Here is a 26,381-nt window from a genome sequence, read left to right on the forward strand (position 1 = left end):
ACAAAACCGTGACTCTCGCGAAAGAAAGAAAAACGAAAAACGTGTATTTTTTTCCCTTTCTGAGAGGCACGGTCGTGACTCTCACGAAAGCACAACTGTGCCTCTCACGGAAGCAAAACCGTGACTCTCGCGAAAAAACAGAAAATGCGTTTTGTTTTTCCCTTTCCAAGAGGCACGGCCGTAACTCTCGCGAAAGCACAACCGTGCCTCTCGCGAAAGAAAAAAATAGAAAACATGTTTTTTCGTTTCTGAAAGGCACGGCCGTGACTCTCGCTAAAGCACAACTGTGCCTCTTCGCGAAAAAAACCATGACTTTCGTGAAAGAAAAAAAAAGAGAACGCGTTTTTTCGTGAAAAAAAAATTCAAAATCTTTTTTGATCGAAAAGCTAAGGAAGACCGGGAGAAAACCAAAACGTCGAAAAAAACCCGGGAAAAACCATTTAAAAGCCGAAAACGCGTGCAGAAAAAAAAATAAAAAAATCCGGAGGGAGCGTCCAGAGCGCGACACGTGGCGAATGGCTGAGAGCGCGCCAAGTGGCGCTGATCGTTGCGAGGCTCACGAAGGAGCGCTCGTTTACTAGTTGCTCCCGTGACCGCTGCCACCTCTACCTGGCGCTGAAGGTGATACGAGTGTTGATACGTGATATCTTTGTATTTATTTCTCACTGATTCTCCTATTATCTCTAGCCTTATATAGATTGATCTCTATAGATATTGTAGGGTTAGTTGGTTTGTCATGCAAAACACCACCTGTATATATTGTAACCGACTCCGATGGAATACAATTGAGTTGCATTCTATAGTCTTCTACATGGTATCAGTTTTCTACCGATCTCTCTTCGCTTCCGCTCTAGGCCGCCGCCGCATTCTACGCCGCCGCCGCCCCTCTCACCCTGCCGCCGCCGCCTATTCCACACGCCGCCGCCGCCGCTACTTCTCCTATAGCCCCGCCGCCACACCAAACCCTAACCCTTCCCCACCGCCGCCGCCGCCACTGCTACCTCTCGTATAGGCGTCGCCGCAGCATAAACCCTAAACCTGTTGGAAATATGCCCTAGAGGCAATAATAAAATGGTTATTATTATATTCCTTTGTTCATGATAATTGTCTATTGTTCATGCTATAGTTGTGTTATCCGGAAATTGTAATACATGTGTGAACACATAGACCACAACACGTCCCTAGTGAGCCTCTAGTTGACTAGCTCGTTGATCAAAAGATAGTCATGGTTTCCTGACTATGGACATTGGATGTCATTGATAACGGGATCACATGTAGGATCGAAAGTATGTCTAGAGGGGGGGTGATTAGACTACTTGACCAAATAAAAACTTAACCTTTTCCCAATTTTAGTTCTTGGCAGATTTTAGCTATTTTATAACAAGTCAAGCAATCATCACACAATTCAAGCAAGCATGCAAAGAGTATATTGGCAGCGGAAAGTAAAGCATGCAACTTGCAAGAATGTAAAGGGAAGGGTTTGGAGAATTCAAATGCAATTGGAGACACGGATGTTTTTCCCGTGGTTCGGATAGGTGGTGCTATCCTACATCCACGTTGATGGAGACTTCAACCCACGAAGGGTAACGGTTGCACGAGTCCACGGAGGGCTCCACCCACGAAGGGTCCACGAAGAAGCAACCTTGTCTATCCCACCATGGCCATCGCCCACGAAGGACTTGCCTCACTAGCGGTAGATCTTCACGAAGTAGGCAATCTCCTTGCCCTTACAAACTCCTTGGTTCAACTCCACAATCTTGTCAGAGACTCCCAAGTGACACCTAGCCAATCTAGGAGACACCACTCTCCAAAAAGTAACAAATGGTGTGTTGATGATGAACTCCTTGCTCTTGTGCTTCAAATGATAGTCTCCCCAACACTCAACTCTCTCACAGGATTTGGATTTGGTGGAAAGAAGATTTGAGTGGGAAGCAACTTGGGGAAGGCTAGAGATCAAGATTCATATGGTAGGAATGGAATATCTTGGCCTCAACACATGAGTAGGTGGTTCTCTCTCAGAACATATGAGTTGGAAGTGTAGATGTGTTCTGATGGCTATCTCCACGAGTGAAGAGGAGGTGGAGGGGTATATATAGCCTCTATACAAAATCCAACCGTTACACACAATTTACCAATCTCAGTGGGACCAAATCAACAAACTCGGTCGGACCGAAATAGTAAACCTAGTGACCGTTAGAGATTCTCGGTGGGACTGACATGCAACTCGATAGGACCGATATGGTTAGGGTTAGGGCATAACGTAATCTCGGTGAGACCGATTACACAAACTCGGTTAGACCGATTTGGTAATAAGCTAACCAGAAGGTTGGTCAGGCAAACTCGGTGGGACCGATTCGCTCTTCTCGGTGAGACCGAAATGTTACGAAAAGGAAACAGTGAGTTTACATTGCAATCTCGGTGGTGGGACCGATCCGCTCTTTCGGTGAGACCGAAAAGTTACGAAGAAACAGAGAAATTGCAATCCCATCTCGGTGAGACCGAGATCCCTATCGGTAGAACCGATTTGCTTAGGGTTTGGCAATGGCTATGACAAGTGAAACTCGGTGGCGCCGGGTTGAAAGAATCGGTAGGGCCGAGTTTGGCTTTGGGTTTAGGTCAAATGTGGATATGGGAAAGTAGCTGAGGATTTTGGAGCATATCACATTAAGCACATGAAGCAAGAGGCTCATTAAGCAACACCTCATCCCTCCTTGATAGTATTGGCTTTTCCTATGGACTCAATGTGATCTTGGACCACTAAAATATAAAATGAAGAGTCTTGAGCATATGAGCTAGAGCCAATCCTTTGTCCTTAGCATTTTGAGGGTTCCACTTTCACCATCCATGCCATGCCAATCATTGAGCTTTCCTGAAATGATCATCTTGGAATAGCATTAGCTCAATGAGCTATATGTTGTTATGAATTACCAAAACCACCTAGGGATAGTTGCACTTTCAATCTCCCCCTTTTTGGTAATTGATGACAACATATAGATCAAAGCTTCGACAAACAATAATAAGAATGAAATATATCGTTGCTTTGAGAAGTATGTGATAAGTAAGAGCTCCCCCTAAATTTGTGCATATTTAAAATTTGCTTTGGACTGCAAATGCACAAAGAGTTAGAGTCATGGGTTACTCTTCCATGTCACATACATCTTGGTGGAGCTCTCAAAAAGATAAGAATGAAATACATGCACTCATCACCAAAGAAAGTGAATGATCACATAAGATAGATAAGATATATCAAGCATGCATAAGTGTAGCTTATGATCAAACACATGATCATCAATGTCTCACAAGCATATCAAAGTATCTCAACCAAAAGCAAACAAAGTTTGAAAAAAACACCAAATAAAGCAAGAGAGAATAAAAGCAACACTCTCTCTCTCTCTCGAAGCCTATGATCTATACATTTTTCTCCCCCTTTGGCAACAAGTTACCAAAAAGTTCCTAGAAAATGCATAGTGCTAGATCGACTCTCAGGCTTGATCTTCTGGTGGTGGTGGAGTCTGGATCACTCCAAGGACGAATTCTTCTGTAGACGTGGTTGGAGCTGGAGCTGAAGTAGATGCTGGAGCTGGTTGGGCTGGTGCTGTGGCTGGAGCTGAGGTGGTGGCTCTGGTGTCAGGAACTGGCACTGCAGTCGACCTCTGAGCTCGTGGCACTCTGGCAAATGCATCAGTTGTAGTGTTCCCTCTCCTCTCCTGCATGTCATCTTGAAGTTGCTCCACTGCAGACTGAATCTCTGTTACTTTGACATCCATGTCATAGAACTTTTGTTCTATGATCCTCTCTAAGCTCTTCTGATTCTGAGTGAGGGTGGCCAGTCCTTTCTCAATCCTCAGTGTGGATGCAATCAAGTAACTAAGCTGCTCTTGCTTGTTTTTCAGGAAATACTCAGATGCCTCCTCTTGAGTTGGCATCTTGGCAGCTTTCTCCTTCCTTGCCTTCTCCTTCTTTGCTTGTGCTTGAGCTGATGATGGTTCATTTTCATTCATCACAACTTGATTGTCCTCGAAATCTGGATGAATAGGCAAATGTTCCTTGTCCAACAAGTATGTGCCTGTGCCCATTTTTGAGTTGATTAACTCCTGAATTTGTGGGGCATATCCACAGCTCCTCTTCTGATCTGCTGCAGTCCTCTTGATAGTCTCTACTATGAGGCTCATGACCTTGAATTTCTGAGGCACATCAAATATATGTAGCAAGTTAATGGCATGACCTCTGATCATCCTGTGATCTCCAGACTTGGGCAAGAGTGTGTGCCTAAGGATCCAATTGATCGTAGGCAGTCCTGACAACAAGTGTTTTACAGACCCAATCTGGTGAGTTTCAAGATCATCCACTGGAATCTCCTTATACATATTTGCCATTAAGTTATGATCCATCTTTTTCTTGGCATAGATATCCAAGTCATCTTCCTGCTCTTCTGGGGCATTGATCAGCTGAGCCCATTCAGCAACTGTAGATTGGTATCTAGTGCCTTCAGACATCCACACTATCCTGCCATCTGGATAGAAGTGTGCTGTGGAGTAGAATTGCATGATGAGCTCTTCATTCCACTTTGTGAGCTTCTGCCCAACAAAGTCTGCAACTCCACAACCCTTGAAGCTGTCATACACTCCAGGATAGTGTTCTTCGTTTTCCTTGATATATTTCCAATCAACCCATCTCATGTCACACACTATGGGCTTCTTATCTAGCAGCACTGTCTCATAAAAATCTTGCTGTTCCTTGGTGTGAAACCTGTAATCAACAGCAGTTCTTCTCCTTGAAGCATACGGATCTGCTTCTCTCCACTTCCTCAGCCCTGAATCTCTTCTGATATTCATGACCTCAGCCACAGGATGAGCAGCATTGTGGTATGGGATCTTGGGCTTAAGCTTCCTGAGCACTTGACCTTCTTCTTCTTTAGCAATGTCATGCACTGGGGCCTTGTTCTTTTCAGCAGCTGGTATGCTCCTTGTGTTCCTCTTTGGAGCTGTCTTGGCCTTTGATGCAGCCATGGGTGCTTCCTTGGGCTTGGATGTAGTAGCCCCTGATCTTATAGCATCACCCATCAGCTTTTGTGCCTTGGGTGCTGGTGCAGCAACCTCTTCTTCCTCTTCCTCTTCAGAATCTCTCATGATTGAGGATCTCCCAAGCACTCTAGCAGTGGTCTTTTTGATCCTCTCCTTCCTCTTCTTCCCTTCTGCAGCAGCCTCTTTGGGTTCAGATTCCAAAGGGACTTGAGTAGATGCTCTGGCCTTAGACATTGGAATTCTCTTTGCAGGAACCTTTTGCTTCATGCCTGGCTTGGTGGCAGCAGCAGTGCTGTATTCCTTCTTAACCACTTTCTTGGAAGTGGCTTCTTCTTCTGCCACATAGTCCTCATCCTCTGATTCTGAGGTTCTTTTCTTCCTTTGTCTGGTGGCAGCTTTTGGCAAGTTACTAGGAGTGCTCCTACTGCCTTCATCTGAGGAACTGGAGGGACTAGTGCCCTCACTCATGTGCACTTGCTGCTCTGACAGGTTTTGGCTATCACTCTGATCTGACATGATGAACAAGCTGACTGCTGACCCTGTGAACAGTTTATAGATGAGGTAGAGTGGATGAGCATCACAAAATGCAGAGATTTTTGCAAAAGAATGATTCAAAATCTTAGTTTTAGTTTCCCACAGAAATCATTTCGGATCTACCGATTTTTAAACTCGGTGATACCGAAGCAGTTTTGGAACCTAAACTAGTGAACTCGGTCAGACCGAGTCACAGTTCGGTGGCACCGAGACTGCTAGGGTTTCACAAAATTCCAAAATCGGTCACACCGATTAGTAATTCTCGGTCAGACCGAGTCTCACTTGTACAATGGCATGAGCCAAATCGGTGGGACCGAGTTTTTCAACTCGGTGGGTCCGAGATGGTTTCGGCGGAAACCTAACCCTAAAGTTTTCGAATCAATCCTATTCTACGAACACATTGACTGGATAGGAGTGTTTCAATCATGGCTAGAAACAATAAGATCACAATGTGCTAGGAATCAGATTGGGGATAGCACAAAGATCGAGTCCATACCCTAGTTCGGTGGAGACTCGCTATGGTGGCAACGGCGGGGTTGAATTCCGTTGACGGCGATGGAGACCGGCGACTGGAGGCGGCTGGCGGCGAGGAGACGATCCGAAGACCACGTTGGCAGAGCGAGGTATCACGCGGGCGAAGGGTTTCGGAGAAATTTCCAAATTTTTGCCCGTGACTATATATAGCCCGACCCTGTCGGTGTGACCGAGTGGAACAACTCGGTGGCACCGAGATGCAAAACTGTATACAGTTATTGCAACTCGGTGTGACCGAATGGTTCAAATCAGTTGCACCGAGATCGAAAATTCAGATCAACTTAATGATCTCGGTAGGACTGAAAGTAGGATATCGGTCAGACCGAGAATCACAAAGAGGTTTTGGAAGTTTAAGTCTATGACGAATCGGGGACTCCGAGTGCTCCTCACACAGAGTGGTTCGAATCTGACTTGATCAAATTTTGTGATGTAGCATGAATAGAGTTTGAGACGAGAAAAACATAGATAGCTAGAGGAGGTTCTTAGGCATTCTTGTCCATCCACTTGGCAAAAGAAAATAAAACCAAACAATCAAAACAACAAGTGGATGTCCTCGAATGAGTAAAATATGCAACCAACATGCTCACACAATAAAATGGCAATTGAAATATGTGACAAAGCATGCACAACCAATTCTAGCATCTATCAAGCAATTGGCGATGACTAGGTCATCTATATATGAGTATATTGACTTAGGAGTCAAGTGAGAACACTTGATCATAGGTCATACTCATCGTTTAAGCTCAAGTGGGGTTACCACTTTTACATAAAGCATTGTTGTGTTCACATCTTTAGAGTTGCTTTAGCTCAAGTCTTAGAGTAAAGCTCCCCCTAGATGTGATATCCCCCCTAAGAGGGATGAACTAACCTTGGGTTTTGTCGATGATGACTTCATGTAGATGTTGAGGATGTGGATGCTCAATGTTGATGTAGATCACTTGGAGCTATCCATTTGAGTGAATTGCACTTTCAATACCTACATGGGTTAGTCCCACAAGGAACAAACAAGGATATCCATAGACATAGAGTGATGCACACACAAGATGATGTCCATGGAAACTTTTAGGTTACCTTGTCCCTTGTCTTACCAACAAGAGGGTTTGTGACTCCTTGAACTAGTGCAAGATGTGGAAGTTGATTGCACTTGTTCTTGCCAAAATGATAAGAGTGAAGTATGTTGGCGGAGTCACCCTCAAGAACTCTCTAGTTCTTCTTCTTTTGGATCCACACCATCTTGATGGGAATCCTTGGAGTTGTAGTCGTACTTGATGAAGTGGAACTTGAAGTGGTCTTGGGAATCCACTTGACTAAGGTCTTAGGAGCTTCTTCAAATGCATCAATTTCCTCTTGAAGCTTGTCCTTGCCTTTTTGCTTGTAGTCTTGTGGTGGAAGATCATCTTGAGCTTGTGTCCCCTTGAAGGAAGTAGGATACTTCTCTTGTTGAGGAACAAACTTTGTCTTGGGGTATTGATCTTCTTCCCACTCAACTCCATTGGCATTGAACTTTCGTTCAAAACCAACACCTTGATTCTTCCGGTGCCTTCCTTGCTTGCGCACAATTTCCTCGAATTGCTTACTCCCGGCAAGGCTTTTGTACACTCCTTTCTCTATAATTCCCTTAAATAAGCTATTTTATTGCTCAAGTGTAACTTGGCTAAGAGAATCATTAGTGGAATCAAGAGAACTACTAGAAGCAACAATATTGGATTTAGTATGATCATTGTTACTACTAGATGAAGAATCTTTCTTGTTCTTGTTACTAGACTTGACTTGAGGCATGTAAGTGGATAAGAGTAAACGCTTGGCAATGTAAGAAGAACTTTTCTTGCGGAGATCATCATTGATTGCCTTTAAAAACTCTTGCTCTTGCTCAATATTGAGCTTTTCAAAGCGTAACTTCTCATGAGCTCTTAAAAGTTCTTGATGATCTTCGAAGATAGTTTCATGAGCTAACTTAAGAGTGTTTAGTTCTTTAGTTAGAGCCTCAATCTTCTCCTTATCATTGTCATTCGTTTTATCTTGATTAGCATGATTAATTGACGTTTCATCATAGTATTCATCACTAGAGTTGTCAACAAGTAAATCATCATCACCTAACAAGTCATCTTCATCACTATTAAAATCAACATACTCGGGGTGTGTTACCTTAGGACCTTTGGCCATGAAGCATCTTCCAATTCCTTCATTTGGTGAGTCAAATATATCGTAGGAGTTGGTTGACACAAGTGCTAGACCGGCAACACCTTCATCTTGAGTATATTCGGAATCAGAGTGATAACTTCTCTCGGAGTGGTTGTCAGAGTCGGAGCCGGATACCCATTCACCAACATGAGCTTGATGTCTTCGTTTTGTGTAGCTCCTTGATGATTTTTCCTTCCTTTCCGAATCCTTGCTTCTCCGTGAGTGTCTTCGTTCATAACGATCATCTCTACTCCTTCTCTCTCTTGGTGGTGATTCTTCTCTTTTTCTTCTTCTTTTTGGAGAGTCTTCTCTTCTCTTGTAGGGAGCCGTACACTCATTGGAATAGTGTCCGGGCCTTCCACAATTGTAGCAGTTTCGCTCTCGACTAGAAGATCTTTTGTCATTGTAGGACCTTGACTTGGAGCTTCTATCTTTGCTTCTACTCTTGTAGAACTTGTTGAAGTTTTTCACCATTAAGCTCAATTCTTCATTGAAGTTTTGTTTCTCACTTGATGATGTAGGGGCTTCACATGAGGCTTTGTAGGCACCACTTGATTTGTTGTGAAGTTCCTCTTTATCCTTAAGTGACATCTCATGAGCAACAATTCTTCCAATTACCTACGTTGGCTTGAGATCTTTGTAATTGGGCATCATTTGGATCAATGTGCACACGGTATCATATTTTCCATCCAAGGCTCTTAGAATCTTCTTGATGATGAATCTATCGGTCATCTCTTCACTTCCTAAGCCGGCAATATCATTTGTGATGAGAGCAAGCCTAGAGTACATTTCAGTGACACCTTCACCATCCTTCATTTTGAACTTGTCAAGTTGACTTTGAAGCACATCCAATTTGGATTCCTTGACGGAGTCGGTACCTTCGTGCATATCAATCAAAGTGTCCCAAATTTCCTTTGCATTCTCAAGACGGCTGATTTTGTTGAATTCTTCGGGGCACAATCCGTTGAAGAGAATATCACAAGCTTGCGCATTATATTGCAACATCTTCAACTCATCCCCGGTAGCTTCACGGTTTGGTTCTCTCCCATCAAAGAAGTCACCTTTCAAACCAACACACACAATAGCCCAAAGGGCGGGGTTATGTCCAAGAATATGCATTTTCATTTTATGCTTCCAACTAGCAAAATTAGTACCATCAAAGTAAGGACCTCTACGGTGATAATTTCCCTCGCTAGATGCCATACTCTCCTAGGTTTTGAAACCAAGGCTATGACCACCAAAAGCTATGGAAATCAAAGCAAATGGAGACCAAAGCTCTGATACCACTTGTAGGATCGAAAGTATGTCTAGAGGGGGGGTGATTAGGCTACTTGACCAAATAAGAACTTAACCTTTTCCCAATTTTAGTTCTTGGCAGATTTTAGCTACTTTAGAACAAGTCAAGCAATCATCACACAATTCAAGCAAGCATGCAAAGAGTATATTGGCAGCAGAAAGTAAAGCATGCAACTTGCAAGAATGTAAAGGGAAGGGTTTGGAGAATTCAAACGCAATTGGAGACACGGATGTTTTTCCCGTGGTTCGGATAGGTGGTGCTATCCTACATCCACATTGATGGAGACTTCAACCCACGAAGGGTAACGGTTGCGCGAGTCCACGGAGGGCTCCACCCGCGAAGGGTCCACGAAGAAGCAACCTTGTCTATCCCACCATGGCCATCGCCCACGAAGGACTTGCCTCACTAGCGGTAGATCTTCACGAAGTAGGCGATCTCCTTGCCCTTACAAACTCCTTGGTTCAACTCCACAATCTTGGGAGGCTCCCAAGTGACACCTAGCCAATCTAGGAGACACCACTCTCCAAGAAGTAACAAATGGTGTGTTGATGATGAACTCCTTGCTCTTGTGCTTCAAATGATAGTCTCCCCAACACTCAACTCTCTCTCACAGGATTTGGATTTGGTGGAAAGAAGATTTGAGTGGAAAGCAACTTGGGGAAGGCTAGAGATCAAGATTCATGTAGGAATGGAATATCTTGGCCTCAACACATGAGTAGGTGGTTCTCTCTCAGAACATATGAGTTGGAAGTGTAGATGTGTTCTGATGGCTCTCTCCACGAGTGAAGAGGAGGTGGAGGGGTATATATAGCCTCCACACAAAATCCAACCGTTACACACAATTTACCAATCTCGGTGGGACCGAATCAACAAACTCGGTCGGACCAAAATAGTAAACCTAGTGACCGTTAGAGATTCTCGGTGGGACTGACATGCAACTCGGTAGGACCGATATGGTTAGGGTTAGGGCATAACGTAATCTCGGTGAGACCGATTACACAAACTCGGTGAGATCGATTTGGTAATAAGCTAACCAGAAGGTTGGTCAGGCAAACTCGGTGGGACCGATTCGCTCTTCTCGGTGAGACCAAAATGTTACGAAAAGGAAGCAGTGAGTTTACATTGCAATCTCGGTGGGACCGATCCGCTCTTTCGGTGAGACCGAAAAGTTACGAAAAGGAAACAGAGAAATTGCAATCCCATCTCGGTGAGACCGAGATCCCTATCGGTAGAACTGATTTGCTTAGGGTTTGGCAATGGCTATGACAAGTGAAACTCGGTGGCGCCGGGTTGAAAGAATCGGTAGGGCCGAGTTTGGCTTTGGGTTTAGGTCAAATGTGGATATGGGAAAGTAGCTGAGGATTTTGGAGCATATCATTAAGCACATGAAGCAAGAGGCTCATTAAGCAACACCTCATCCCTCCTTGATAGTATTGGCTTTTCCTATGGACTCAATGTGATCTTGGACCACTAAAATGTAAAATGAAGAGTCTTAAGCATATGAGCTAGAGACAATCCTTTGTCCTTAGCATTTTGAGGGTTCCACTTTCACCATCCATGCCATGCCAATCATTGAACTTTCCTGAAATGATCATCTTGGAACAGCATTAGCTCAATGAGCCATATGTTGTTATGAATTACCAAAACCACCTAGGGATAGTTGCACTTTCATCACATCATTAGGAGAATGATGTGATGGACAAGACCCAATACTAAGCATAGCTCAAAGATCGTGTAGTTCGTTTGCTATAGCTTTTCCGAATGTCAAGTATCATTTCCTTAGACCATGAGATTGTGCAACTCCCAGATACCGTAGGAGTGCTTTGGGTGTGCCAAACATCACAACATAACTGGGTGACTATAAAGGTACACTACGGGTATCTCCGAAAGTGTCTGTTGGGTTGGCACGAATGGAGACTGGGATTTGTCACTCCGTATGACGGAGAGGTATCTCTGGGCCCACTCGGTAATGCATCATCATAATGAGCTCAATGTGACCAAGTGGTTGATCACGAGATCATGCATTATGGTACGAGTAAAGTGACTTGCCGGTAACGAGATTGAACGAGGTATTGGGATACCGACGATCGAGTCTCGGGCAAGTAACGTACTGATTGACAAAGGGAATTGTATACGGGATTGATCGAATCCTCGACATCGTGGTTCATCCGATGAGATCATCGAGGAGCATGTGGGAGCCAACATGGGTATCCAGATCCTGATGTTGGTTATTGACCGGAGAGTCGTCTCGGTCATGTCTGCGTGTCTCCCGAACCCGTAGGGTCTACACACTTAAGGTTCGGTGACGCTAGGGTTGTTGAGATATTAGTATACGGTAACCCGAAAGTTGTTCGGAGTCTCGGATGAGATCCCGGACGTCACGAGGAGTTCTGGAATGGTCTGGAGGTGAAGATTTATATATAGGAAGTCAAGTTTCGGCCATCGGGAAAGTTTCGGGGGTAATCGGTATTGTACCGGGACCACCGGAAGGGTTCCGGGGGTCCACCGGGTGGGGCCACCTATCCCGGAGGGCCCCATCGGCTGAAGGGGGGGGGGGGGAACCAGCCCCTACTGGGCTGGTGCGCCCCCCTTGGGCCTTCCCCTGTGCCTAGGGTTGGAAACCCTAGGGGTGGGGGGCGCCCCACTTGGCTTGGGGGGCACTCCACCCCCTTGGCCGTCGCCCCCCCCTTGGAGATTGCATCTCCTAGGGCCAGCGCCCCCTAGGGGTCCTATATATAGTGGGGGGAGGGAGGGCAGCCGCACCCTAGCCCCTGGCGCCTCCCTCTCCCTCCCGTGACACTCCTCCCTCTCCCTGAGCTTGGCGAAGCTGTCACAGCCCTAGTTTTGGCCTTGGTTGTCTTTGCATCATCATCTTGCATCATGTTTAAATTTCTCAGAAACTTGAAATGGGGATGATCAAACCCTAGCAGCAAATGGAATTCAATTAGGTTCAACTAAAATAAATTCTAAGAACCCAAAATGGTCTTAGAAAAATGTTCATGATTTTTTTAGATGCTGGAAACAGCAACCAGAGGTGATGCACATTTTTCCTAGCCATCTTGGATTTTACCTCAACACATATTGTATTTGATTGGGGCTCCAAAACATTGCTATAAATATTTTGACAGCTCCAAATATTCTGAGAATATTGAGGGACACTGGATTAATTCAGAGAGTTCCCCAAAAAATATTTTCATAATTATATAAAATGATTTGGTGTTAAACTAAATCAAAACAGAGGCAAACAAATAGAAAAACAAAAACAAAAAAGGCCTACCTGGACTTACCTGGCCGGCCCAGTGGCCAGCCCACGAGGCCCACGCGCCAGTCACCCCTAACCTCCTGCCAGTAGGCAGGAGGGCGTGTGGCCGCGGCACGCGCGCACGCGCTCGGCCAGCTCCTGGTTGCCGCTGTTGCTGGGGACGGCTCTGAGCGCCACGACACCCCCTGGAGACCCCTCGCTCCTCTCCCTCACTCTCTGCTCTCTCCCTCTCCCTCTAGTCTCTTCCCCGAGCGGAGCTCATTGTCGTCGCTCGTCACCACCGCGGCCACCGTGCCCCCGCCGACTCACTAGCGTGCCCATCGGCTCTGCCTCATCACCACACGTCGACAAGCCAATGACCATGACCTCGGGAGCCCCTCATCGCCGGCATCTTCGTCGTCATCAAGCTTCGGCACCGATGACCGCCGCCGTCGATTCGCTTGCTCCAGTCCCTCCCCGGCCTCGCCGTTGCCTCTACCGGATTCTCCGTGAGCCCCTTCCTCTTTCCCCTCTCTCCCCGTGCTCGCCCGTGCCTTCTAGCCCCCCTGGCCATCGGAGCCGACAGCTCCTCGCCGCCGGTCATGTCGCCACCGCGACTAGGCCATGCAAGCACGCGTCCGAACCCACCACTGCACTCAGAGCACTCCCAAGAGCCGAGCACACCCACCAGATCTTCACGCCGTGCTCCGTAGCCCCGGTTCGGTGTAGGCCCGAACTCCGGCAGCCGCAAGAGAGCTCGCCGCCGTTGACTCCGTCCATCCCCACTCGAACCACGGCCACCCATAGATGCACCCCGCTCCCCTCTTTCAAACACGCCCTTCCGCACGTCAAATGGTGGCCTGTAGGCGAAACCCGAGCCACTCCAGTGCGCCTCCGCCGCGTTTGGGTCGCCGTCGGCGGAACTCCGGCGAGGGTGACATGGCAGATTACTTAGGGCTACTGACGCACTTAGTCGACACCTAGTGACACTGACAGCAGGGCCCCACCGACTAATTAAACTTAGATTAGTTTTGTTTAGTATTAACTAATCACAGTGGCCCCACGCGTCAGCATTGACCATGCTGTCGTGGCCATTGACTGGGTCCACATGTTTGTGACCCTAACTAGCACCGTGACACTGACCAGTGGGACCCACTAGTCAGGTTTGACTTGGACCCTCTCCGTTGACCTACTGACATCACACCAACGTCATGCTGACGCAGTAAGTCATTTTTTGGTTTTAAAATAATTCAGAAAATTCCAAAAATTAGTATAAACTTCAAAAAATCATAGGAAATTATCTATAACTCCAAATAAGATAAATTATATATGAAAAATTATCAGAAAAATTCAAGGAATCCATCTGTACCATTTTCATGCATGTTTGAGCAAGTTAACCTCACTGTTTAGGATGAAACATGATTAGGGCAAATTTCATAATAGATTTGGAGTTGGAATTTGATATAGTTCTGAATTCCACTTCAATTAAAATGACTTTCTGTTGCATTAGCCCAAAAAACATTCATATTGCCATGTCATAGCATGCATCATATTGTTGCATATCGTCATGGGTTGATTGTGCTCTTTCTCAGTTGCCGGTGTTTGTCCCCCCTCAGTAGACGTTGATCCAGCGATGAATTCGATGACACCGATGAAGAGCTATACTATCTTCAGAAGTGCCAGGCAAGCAAAACCCCCTTGTTCATTCCGATACAATCCCACTCTCCCGCTCCTGCTCTCTTTTACTGCATTAGGACAATAACGACTCAACTGTTACATGCTGCGGTAGCTAAACCCTTTTCTCTGCATGACCTGTCATTGCCACAGTAAATAGATGAAACCCACTAGCATGAGTAGGAGTTGCTTGAGCCCTGATGTGCCTACTCATTCATGCCTGTTTGTCATGCCTGCTACTGCTTAGAGTTGAGTCAGGTCTGATTCATCGGGGATGAATTGGAATGGTGATGAACATGTCCTACTGTGTGTGAGCTAAGTATGTGAACACGGTTTGGTAAAGGTAGCGGTGAGAGGCCATGTAGGAGTACATGGTGGGTTGTCTCATTGCAGCCGTCCTCAGGAACTGAGTTCTGTGTTTGTGATCCATGAACAGTTACTACCACACATTGGGCTCCGAGCGCTCCAAGCTCTCTCGACTTATTAATCAACTCGATCTTTGTCCAGGAGTTGCAATTAGTTCTTGGTGTTTGTAGGTAGTGTTAGTAGTCTACCAAGTGGCACCCGGTACAGGTGGGCTTGGGACAGACTAGGCATAGTGGCACGGTGTACCAAGTGGCACCCAGATGGTGGGCTTGGGAACCCTGCACACATCGTTTGGGGCCATGAGCGACACCCCGGCCGGATCTCCTTGCGGATGGAAACCGAATAGGCGATAAACCTAGACTAGAGACTTGTTGGTTAGTCAGGTCGTGGCCGACACCCTCGCCCGGCTTCCGCTTGAAGGTTGCCGAGGTACATGACGTGTACAGGGCGGAAAGTGGCGAGAGCGTGTGTGAAGAAGTACACCCCTGCAGGGTTATCATTATCTATTCGAATAGCCGGATTCCTCGGATATGGAAACTTGGACCCCTTGCATAGTTCATAGACAAGTGAAAGTGGATACTCTAAAATGCGCAAGATAAGCGTGAGTGCTATGGACGGCATTCTCGTAGGGAGACGGGAGCGGATCCATAGTGGTGTATTGGTATGCTGAATATGTGGACTCGTGTGCGCCACCTCAAAGGATTTACTTGCAGTCGTAGTTCAGGTTAGCCACTGAGTCAAAGCTGGCTTGCTGCGGTTAAACTCCACCACCCCCTTTGTTGATACCGATGCATATGTAGTTAGTTCTGATGTAAGTCTTGCTGGGTACATTTGTACTCACGTTTGCTTATTTTATGTTTTGCAAAGACGTCAGTCTCGCTACTAGTTCCGTGTGGACTTCGATGTTTAGCTTGATACCTCATCTATGATCTTGTGCCCTCAGCAGGATCTGGTAGATAGTCAGGCTTCTCAGCCTTTTTCATTTATAGATGTCTGTACTCAGACATGTTAAGCTTCCGCATGTGCTCTAATTGTATGCTATGATTGTTGGGTCATGGGACCCATGTTTGTAATATCTCGCTCCTTGGAGCCTAATGAATAAATACTCTGAGTCATAGAGTCTTGTTGTGATGCCATGTTGTATTGCACATATTAAGCATATTGCGTGTATGATTGAAATGCTTGGTATGTGTGGGATCCGACAACCTAGTTCTTTATCCTTGGTAGCCTCTCTTATGGGGTAATGTAGTCTTGTGCTTCCATGAGCCATAGTAGTCCGCTACAGCCCGGTTCACCGGAGTCCTGCTAGCCCAGCACTACTGCTTCGGAACACTTGACTGGCCGGCATGTGATTCACTTCGTTCCTGTGTCTGTCCCTTCGGGGAAATGTCACGCAGTGACATCCGGAGTCCTGCCTAGCCTGCTACAGCCCGGGTTCCCGGAGTCCTGTTAGCCCAGTGCTACAGCCCGGATTCGCACGCTGCTGACCGACATGCTCGATGTTGATTCATGTATGCCTGTCCCCGTAAGTTAGTGCCACTTTGGGTTCACGACTAGTCATGTCGGCCCGGGTTCTCTGTCATATGGATGCTAGTGACACTATCATATATGTGAGCCAAAAGGCGCAAACGGTCCCGAGCCATGGTAAGGCGACACCCGTGGGAATACCTTGCGTGAGGCCGCAAAGTGATATGAGGTGTTACAGGCTAGATCGGTGTGACTTAGAATCGGGGTCCTGACAGAAGCCCTGCCGAGATCACCGTTGCTTCCACCACCACGCCGTCGTGCTGCTGGATCTTCATCAACTTCTCCTTCCCCCTTGCTGGATCAAGTTGGAGGAGACGTCTTCCCAACCGTATGTGTGTTGACCACGGAGGTGCCGTCCGTTCGGCGCTAGGTTATCGGTGATTTGGATCACGACGAGTATGACTCCATCAACCCCGTTCTCTTGAACACTTCCGCGCGCGATCTACAAGGGTATGTAGATGCACTCCCCTCTCCCTCGTTGCTAGATGACTCCATAGATTGATCTTGGTGATGCGTAGAAAATTTTAAAATTCTGCTACGTTCCCCAATAGTGGCATCATGAGCCAGGTTTATGCGTAGTTTCTATGCACGACTAGAACACAAAGCAGTTGTGGGAATGGATATTGTCAACTTGCTTGCTGTTACTAGTCTTATCTTGATTCGGCGACATCATGGGATGAAGCGGCCCGGACCGACCTTACACGTACGCTTACGTGAGACTGGTTCCACCGATTGACATGCACTAGTTGCATAAGGTGGCTAGCGGGTGTCTGTCTCTCCCACTTTAGTCGGATCGGATTCGATGAAAAGGGTCCTTATGAAGGGTAAATAGAAATTGGCATATCACGTTGTGGTTTTGGCGTAGGTAAGAAACGTTCTTGCTAGAAACCTATAGCAGCCACGTAAAAACTTGCAACAACAATTAGAGGACGTCTAACTTGTTTTTATAGCATGTGCCATGTGATGTGATATGGCCAAAAGGATGTGATGAATGATATATGTGATGTATGAGATTGATCATGTTCTTGTAATAGGAATCACGACTTGCATGTCGATGAGTATGACAACCGGCAGGAGCCATAGGAGTTGTCTTTATTTATGACCTGCGTGTCAACACAAATGTCATGTAATTACTTTACTTTATTGCTAAAGTGTTAGCCATAGTAGTAGAAGTAATAGATGAAGAGACAACTTCAAGAAGACACGATGATGGAGATCATGGTGTCATGCCGGTGACAATGATGATCATGGAGCCCCGAAGATGGAGATCAAAAGGAGCAAATGATATTGGCCATATCATGTCACTGTTTGATTGCATGTGATGTTTATCATGTTTTACATCTTATTTGCTTAGAACGACGGTAGCTTAAATAAGATGATCCCTCGTAATAATTTCAAGAAAGTGTTCCCCCTAACTGTGCACCGTTGCGAAGGTTCGTTGTTTCGAAGCACCACGTGATGATCGGGTGTGATAGATTCTAACGTTCGAATACAACGGGTGTAAGCCAGATTTACACACGCGATACACTTAGGTTGACTTGACGAGCCTAGCATGTATAGACATGGCCTCGGAACACGGAAGACCGAAAGGTCGAGCATGAGTCGTATAGAAGATACGATCAACATGAAGATGTTCACCGATGTTGACTAGTTCGTCTCACGTGATGATCGGACACGGCCTAGTTGACTCAGATCATGTTTCACTTAGATGACTAGAGGGATGTCTATCTAAGTGGGAGTTCATTGAATAATTTGATTAGATGAACTTAATTATCATGAACTTAGTCTAAAATCTTTACAATATGTCTTGTAGATCAAATGGCCCACGTTGTCCTCAACTTCAACGCGTTCCTAGAGAAAACCAAGATGAAAGATGATGGCAGCAACTATACGGACTGGGTCCATGTAAGTGCATCTAGTGCCCCTTAGTGATTTTGGTGTATTGAAGACTTATAGGTTATGGGACTAATGCGTGTGTGAGTGTACACAGGTCTATAAGTCTATGAGGAGTTTGATATTTACAGGAAAAGTCGACCCCTAAAAATGAATATCTTCGACTGAAGATTTTGGTATTTCTGAAGACTTTCATGAAGACTTTGAAAGTGAAGAAATTGGTGTGTCTGTGAAGACTTGATATTCATGCGAGGAATATGAAGCTTGAAGACTTTCGTTTTCATAGTTTTGTTTTTCTCTTTCTTGAGTCATAGGAAACACCGTACTGTTAAAGGGGGTCGAGGAAATACTAAGGAAAAATTTCCATGTGATGCTCAACTCAAAATCCTACACCTACCAATCCCTTCGAGTGAAGCCATTGGAAATCTCATATAGTTCAGTCAATTTCTTCAGTGACAGAGACGAAGTTCTTCTGGTCTCTGAGGAATTTGTCCTAACTGAGGAGTTAGGAATTCGCCAATGCGGATTGCCTACACAGTGAGGAACGTGATAGCCCTGAGGATTTTGCTACTCAAAATTCCGACCGTTGCTGTGCTATGCGCCAGCTGTTCCAAAATATCTATCCACCTAACATTCATATCATTGAAGGGCATTTATGTCTTATCATGTCGGGCTGCTCCCTAGGCTATAAATAGCCGCCCCCTACAACCACTAGCTGGTTGGCTGCTCTGAGATAAACTAACACTTGTCATTTGAGAGCAACCCATCCTCCGAGGACTTTGAGCAAAAATCATCAAGTGAGGAAAAACCAAAAACCCAAACACCTACAAACCCCAAGTGATTGAGCATCACTGAAGAGATTGATCCTGAGTGGATCCGACGCTTGTTACCTTTGAAGACTGTGCTTCTTCCAGACGGTTAGGCGTCATGGTCTAGAGCATCCAAGAGGAATTGTGGATCGCCGGGTGACCAAGTTTGTGAAGGTTTGGAAGTCGCCTGAAGACTTACCACGAGTGATTGGAGGAGGTCTGTGTGACCTTAGTTCAAGGAGAATATGGTGAGGAATGGGTGTCTTGGACTAAGTGTCCTTGACTGGGTGTCCGGGACTGAGTGTCCTCGAGTTTAAATACTCAGCCGCTCCAACCAGACGTACAACTGAGACAGCAGTTGGAACTGGTCTACCAAATCATTGTCTTCACTGAGCTTACTGGTTCTATTTCCTCAACTCTTTCATTTCCTCATAAATGTGTTGTATGTTTGTTCATATCTGTGTTTGAAGACTTTGACTGAAGACTTTCTCAATTTCCTCAGTTCAATTTCTTTAGTCTGTTTGTCTTCATCCTGTGTTATCCTGTGATTACGCTTCCTGTACTCTGTGCCTATCTTCATTTCATCATGATGACTACGCTTGTATTCTATTATGTTTACCTTTGAGTACATATTCTGCTGCTAGTAGTTCTTCGCTAAGGAATTTCCTCACAGGCAAATTCCTCAGTGAAGAATTTCATAAAAATCGCCTATTCACCCCCCTCCAGTCGACATAACACACTTTCAATTGGTATCAGAGCAAGGTACTCCCTTGTTCTGTGTGATTTTGGTTTAACCGCCTGGAGTTTTAGTTATGTCGACCGCAGGTATGATCAAGGTCTCTGCTGGGTGTCCTACCTTCGATGGGAGGGACTACCCCTACTGGAAGAATAAGATGCGAATGCATCTTGAAGCAATTGATAACGATCTCTGGTATGTTGTGGAAAATGGTGTTCCCTCAGTACACCTTCTCTGAATGCTGCCGATGTGAAGAGATTCAAGCAACTCGACTCTCAAGCGAAGAATATCATATGTGGCCATCTGAGCAAAGGACAGTATGGCAGAGTGAGTGCTTTGGAAACAGCGAAGCTTATCTGGGACAGGTTGTCCAAAGTGAATGAAGGAGTCTCAACTCAGCGTGACTCTCGAGTTGATGTTCTTCGCAATCTCTTCAACCGCTTCAAAAGACTCGACAATGAAAATGTACAACAAACCCTCGATCGCCTCACTGACATCTCAAATGAGCTTCAAGCACTTGGTGCCGCTGACATCACCGACCATGAGGTGGTGAAGAAATTGCTGAGATCGCTTGATTCCTCATTTGACACTCTGGCATTGATGATACAAGAACGTGCTGATTACAAGTCACTTGATCCCGCTGATATTCTCGAGAGGCTAAATACTCATGAGTTCCAACTTGCTGAAAAGAGAGATCTCTATGGTTCAAGCTATGGCAGAACACGTGCACTGAAGGCCAAGGCAGTATCTGAGTCCGAAGATGAAGACTCTGGTAGCAGCCTTGGTGATCCTGACGAACTGAGCCATGATCTAGCTCTGCTCGTGAAGAAGTTCCAAAAGTTCTCAAGACATGGTCGCCTTGGAAGATCCTCAAGGAGCAATGATTCCTCATCCAGTGACTACAAGAAGAGGCTCTGTCACAAATGCAAGAGACCTGGACATTTCATTAAAGATTGTCCTCAGTGGGAAAAGGAATCAAAGAAGAAGAAATACAAGGATTACAGTTCTGATGATGCGAAGAAAAAGAAGAAATTCACAAAATCCTCATCATCAAAATCCTCAAAGCCTTCATATCACAAGAAGAGCATCTCCAAGAAGGCCAGGGCATTCATTGGCAAGGAAATGCACTCTGAGGCTGAATCTGAAGAAAATGAGGAAGAGGAGTCATCTGAGGAGTCCGAATCCGGAGTGGCAAGCCTTGCTCTCGCTACTGCATTCGTCTGCAAGTCTATCTTCAACACTGAGGAAAATGACCTCACCAACAAGGCTGATGAAGGGGATGATGACTACGCTCCCACCTATTGCTTCGTGGCAAAGGGTGCCAAGGTACTCAAATATACCTCCTCTGAATCAAGTGAGAATGAATCTGATGAAAACCTTAAGCCCAGCTATTCTAAACTTGCTAAGATTGCTATAAAACAACAAAGGGCTTTAGAAAAGGTTCAAAACATGCTAAATAAAAGTGATGATATGTTGGGTGAAGAAATGGATCGCACTGAAACTTTGACTGAAAATCTTCAGAGACTTCAGTCCAAGCTTGACAAACTTCAAAGTCATCATAACACTCTCTTATCGGATCATGAGAAGCTTTCTTATGAATTTCTTCAAAGAAAGCAAGACCTTGAGAAGCTAAGAGTGAATTATGAAGATCTTCAGAAGGAGCGCGATTCATTACTTGCTCAAAAAATTAGTGCATCTCAGGAAGAATTTGTTCCTCCATGCTTGAAGTGCATTGAACGTGAATCTGCTATTCTTCACCTGAATGTTCAAATGCTGCTAATGTTTCAAATTCTTCACATGCCTCTACTATCACTAATTCCTCATCTGAGGACATTGCTAGTATCACTGAAGATGCAGGGCTGAAGGAATTGTACACGACAGGCATGTACAAAAGCCTCAAAGGGCATCAGGCTCTTTGTGATGTGCTTAAAAAGCAGATCCTCAACAGGAACCCTAGGAAAGAGGGTATCGCCTTTGAGAGGAAAATCAATGCTGATGGTACATATTGGAAGCCTGAGCAGTACCCCAAAACTACATGGGTTGCTGCAAAGGGACCTCCAGTTGATCCATATAACTTATCTGGATTTGCATGTGAATCTCCACATTCTGATGATGAGTCAATTGACTCCAACTATAAACTGTTCAAAAATCAGAATGGTGAAGTATTTGTTAGATATGTTGGCACTAACTGTAGGAATGGCTCCCCTATGAAGAAAATCTGGGTTCCCAAAATATGCCTTGAAAATCTTCAGGTGAATGTCATCATGACGCCACCTGTGAAGAATAGGAACCCAAGATCAAATTCTTCATATGGATTTAAGTCCTCATATGGACCAAATTCCTCATATGGATCAAAGCCCTCATATGAACATCATCGTGCTAACCCGTCTGTTTCGCAGGGAAGATCTAAGGATTATGGATATGTGCATTATTCTTCAAATCATTATGTCCATAAGTCCTCGAAGAATTTCTCTACTTACTCTTATGCTTACTCTAACCCCTCTTATGTGAAACGAAATGGATTGGCTTCTATGCCATCCTTCTCGTATGGAGCTCGCAGAATGATGAACTCTTTGCCACCCCTTCAGATGTGGGTGGTGAAGAAACATAACTAATCTCTTCTGTAGGGTCAGGTCTCCAGACGCACATAATCGTCTGAAGAATTTGCTGGAGACCTGAGCATGCCTGAAAGGACGCAGGCTAATCATGAAGAAATGAACTTTCATTTCTCACGTCCTCATATTCCTTTATCAGTTATTTTACTTGATGAAATTGATCTGATGAATTGATGTCATATTCTTCACTGATGAAGTATATGAGTTTGTAAGTTGCACTAATTCATCTGCAGGATGATCAACCCAAAGCCACTGAGTGGGTCCTCGATAGTGGATGTACAAACCACATGACTGGTGACAAGAATATATTGATGGATGCTCCATTATCACCGTTGCATCTGAAGCATATCATCTTTGCTGACAAAGGCAAAAGTCAGGTATTGGGTCTAGGTAAGGTTTTGTTTACAAAGGATCGACACATGGACAAAGTCATGCTTGCTAAGTCCTTAGGATACAACCTTATGTCTGTCTCAATGCTTTGTGATCTTGATATGGTTGTTGTCTTTGGCAAGTACCGTTGTGTTGTGGTTATGGAAGCTGACAATTCCAAAGTCTTCGAAGGCTTTAGGAGAGGAGACCTGTATATTGTTGATTTCTCTACAGGACCACAACCAGCCGTGTGCTTGCTTGCAAAAGCTTCAGAAGGCTGGCTCTGGCATCGACGACTTGGTCATGCAGGCATGAGGAATTTGCACACGCTTGCGAAGAAGAAGCATGTCATTGGCATCGAGAATGTAAAATTCCTCAAGGATCATCTGTGCGGAGCCTGTGAAGCTGGGAAGATGACCAAGGCCAAGCATCCAGCGAAGACTATCATGACCACCACTTGCCCATTTGAATTGCTTCACATGGATCTCTTTGGTCCTAATCATTATTCTACTATTTCAAATGAAGCATCTCAATATGGCTTCATTATTATTGATGATTATTCTCGTTACACATGGGTACACCTTGTTACTTACAAACATGAAGTGCAGGAAGTCTTCAAACGATTTTCCTCGAGGGCATGAACCAACTTTGGTGTGAAGATCAAGCACATCAGAAGTGACAATGGCACTGAATTCAAGAATTCTGGTCTCGATGACTATCTTAATGAACTTGGTATTACTCATTAGTTATCTACTCCTTACACTCCTCAGCAGAATGGCATCGTGGAGCGCAAGAACAGGACTCTTGCTGAGATGGCTCGCACTATGCTTGATGAATACAAAACGCCTCGTCGTTTCTGGACTGAGGCAATTGATACTGCATGCCACATCATCAACAGAGTATATCTTCACAAATTCTTCAAAAAGACTGCCTATGAACTCCTCACTGATAAGGAACCCAATGTAAGTTATTTCAAAGTCTTCGGTGCTAAATGTTGGATTAGAGATCCTCATCACAACTCAAAATTTGCACCGAAAGCACATGAAGGTTTTATGCTTGGTTACGGAAAGGACTCGCACACCTACAGAGTCTTCAACAACGTTCTTCACAAAGTTGTTGAAACTGTAGATGTGCGGTTCGATGAAACTAATGGCTCGCAAAGAGAGCACCTACCTACTGTGATAGATGAACCAGCACCTGAGGAAACTATCAAGTTCAAGGCTACTGAGGATGTCATTCCTACTGAAGAATCTGCTGAAGAATTCATTCCGGAACATGAAGAACATCGAGCTAATGCACCTGAAGAAAATGGTGCTGAAGAAAACGCTGATCAAATTCTTCAACGACAACCAGCTCATCCTCGCATTGCAAAAAAAGTGCAAGTTGAAAAGATCATCAATGACATGAAACGCCAGGTCCTCTCACACGCTCAAAAGCTTCACATTTGTCTAACTTTTGTGGGCAGTATGCTTTTGTCTCTATTACAGAGCCCACTAAGGTAGATGAAGCATTTCTGGAGCCTGAGTGGATTCAGGCCATGCAAGAAGAATTACATCAGTTCGAGCTCAACAATGTCTGGGAACTGGTCAAACGTCCAGATCCTCGCAAGCACAATATCATCGGCACAAAGTGGATCTACCGCAACAAGCAAGATGAAAATGGCCTTGTGGTGAGGAATAAGGCACGGCTTGTAGCTCAAGGCTACACATAGGTTGAAGGAATTGATTTCGATGAAACTTTTGCGCCTGTTGCTAGACTTGAGGCTATTCGCATATTACTTGCTTATGCTAACCATCATGATATCACTCTATATCAAATGGATGTGAAAAGTGCATTCCTCAATGGTAAGCTTGAGGAAGAAGTATATGTTGCTCAACCCCCAGGTTTTGAAGATCCAAAGAATCCTGACAAAGTCTTCAGACTCAACAAGACTCTCTATGGCCTCAAGCAGGCCCCACGGGCTTGGTATGATACTTTGAAGGAACTCTTCATGAAGAAAGGCTTCAAACCCGGTTCACTCGACCCTACTCTTTTTACTAAATCTTATGATGGTGAATTGTTTGTGTGCCAAGTATATGTTGATGATATTATCTTTGGCTGTACTGACCAACATTATAGTGATGAATTTGCCTATATGATGACTGAAGAATATCAAATGTCTAGTATGGGAGAGTTGAACTTCTTCTTAGGTCTTCAAATTCATCAACAACACAATAGCATATTCATATCTCAGGAGAAATACCTCAAGGATGTATTGAGGAAATTCGGCATGCAAGATTGCAAAGGCGTCAAAATTCCTATGCCCACAAATGGCCATCTGTGAACTAATGAAAATGGTATTAACTTCGATCATAAGGTATACCTCTCCATGATAGGTTCCTTATTATACTTATGTGCATCTAGGCCAGATATAATGCTTAGTGTTTGCATGTGTGCCCGATTTCAAGCTGCACCGAAGGAATCACACCATAAGGCTATGAAGCATATTCTTCGATATCTAGCTCACACACCAACACTTGGATTATGGTACCCCAAGGGCTCGGCTTTTGATCTTGTTGGATATTCTGACTCTGACTATGCTGGTGATCGTGTGGATCGCAAGTCAACATCTGGTACATGTCATTTCCTCGGACGATCTTTGGTCTGTTGGTCCTCGAAGAAACAGAACTGCGTATCACTATCTACTGCTGAAGCTGAGTACATTGCCGCTGGTTCTTGCTGTGCCCAATTGCTATGGATGAAGCAAACTCTCAAGGACTACGGCGTCAACACGAAGAATGTGCCTCTCTTATGTGACAATGAGAGTGCCATCAAGATTGCTCACAACCTAGTTCAGCACTTGAAGACAAAGCACATTCAGATTCTTCATCATTTTCTTCGTGATCATGTGTTGAAGGGCGACATTTCTATTGAGCATGTGAAGACTGAAGAACAGCTAGCCGATATCTTCACAAAGCCCTTGGATGAGAAGAGATTTAGCAAGTTGCGGTGTGAGCTAAATATCCTAGAATCTTCGAATGTTCTGTGAAAAGGACACTCATCCTAACACTTATGCAAAATTGATGACTTAGATGTGCAACACATGAAGAAACGTTTTACTTCAATCAATGAAGAATAACACTCTTAGTGTGAAGAAATTAACGAAGAATTTGATTCTCAGAACCCTACGATAATTGTACGCGGTGTCTGAAATCATCATTCTTATACGGTGGGTCACGCCACCACCAAAAGTTGAAATTCCTCAAATTATACATATTCTTCAACTTTGCATAGTCTTCACTGGTTCCGTCGTTTTTCTTCATTGGCTATATATATATAAGTGAATGTGATCGGACCCTTCCCCTCTCTGCTATACTCAACCCAATCTGTTCACAAATTCTTCATGTGCGTTCTATTTGAAACTCGTTCAAAATCTTCACTGTGTCCTTGTCAGCTGAAGAAATTGCGAACGGAACTTTAAAATCTATCTTATCTAAATTTTTGGCTTTGCCGCTCAAACCGTTCCGCATCCCACGATACACTTATCCACTCACCCACGATCTAACACAATCTCCACCTCTCACTACGTGGGTGACACATGT

Source organism: Triticum urartu, chromosome 6 (assembly GCF_003073215.2).
Source record: "Triticum urartu cultivar G1812 chromosome 6, Tu2.1, whole genome shotgun sequence".
NCBI lineage: Eukaryota > Viridiplantae > Streptophyta > Magnoliopsida > Poales > Poaceae > Triticum > Triticum urartu.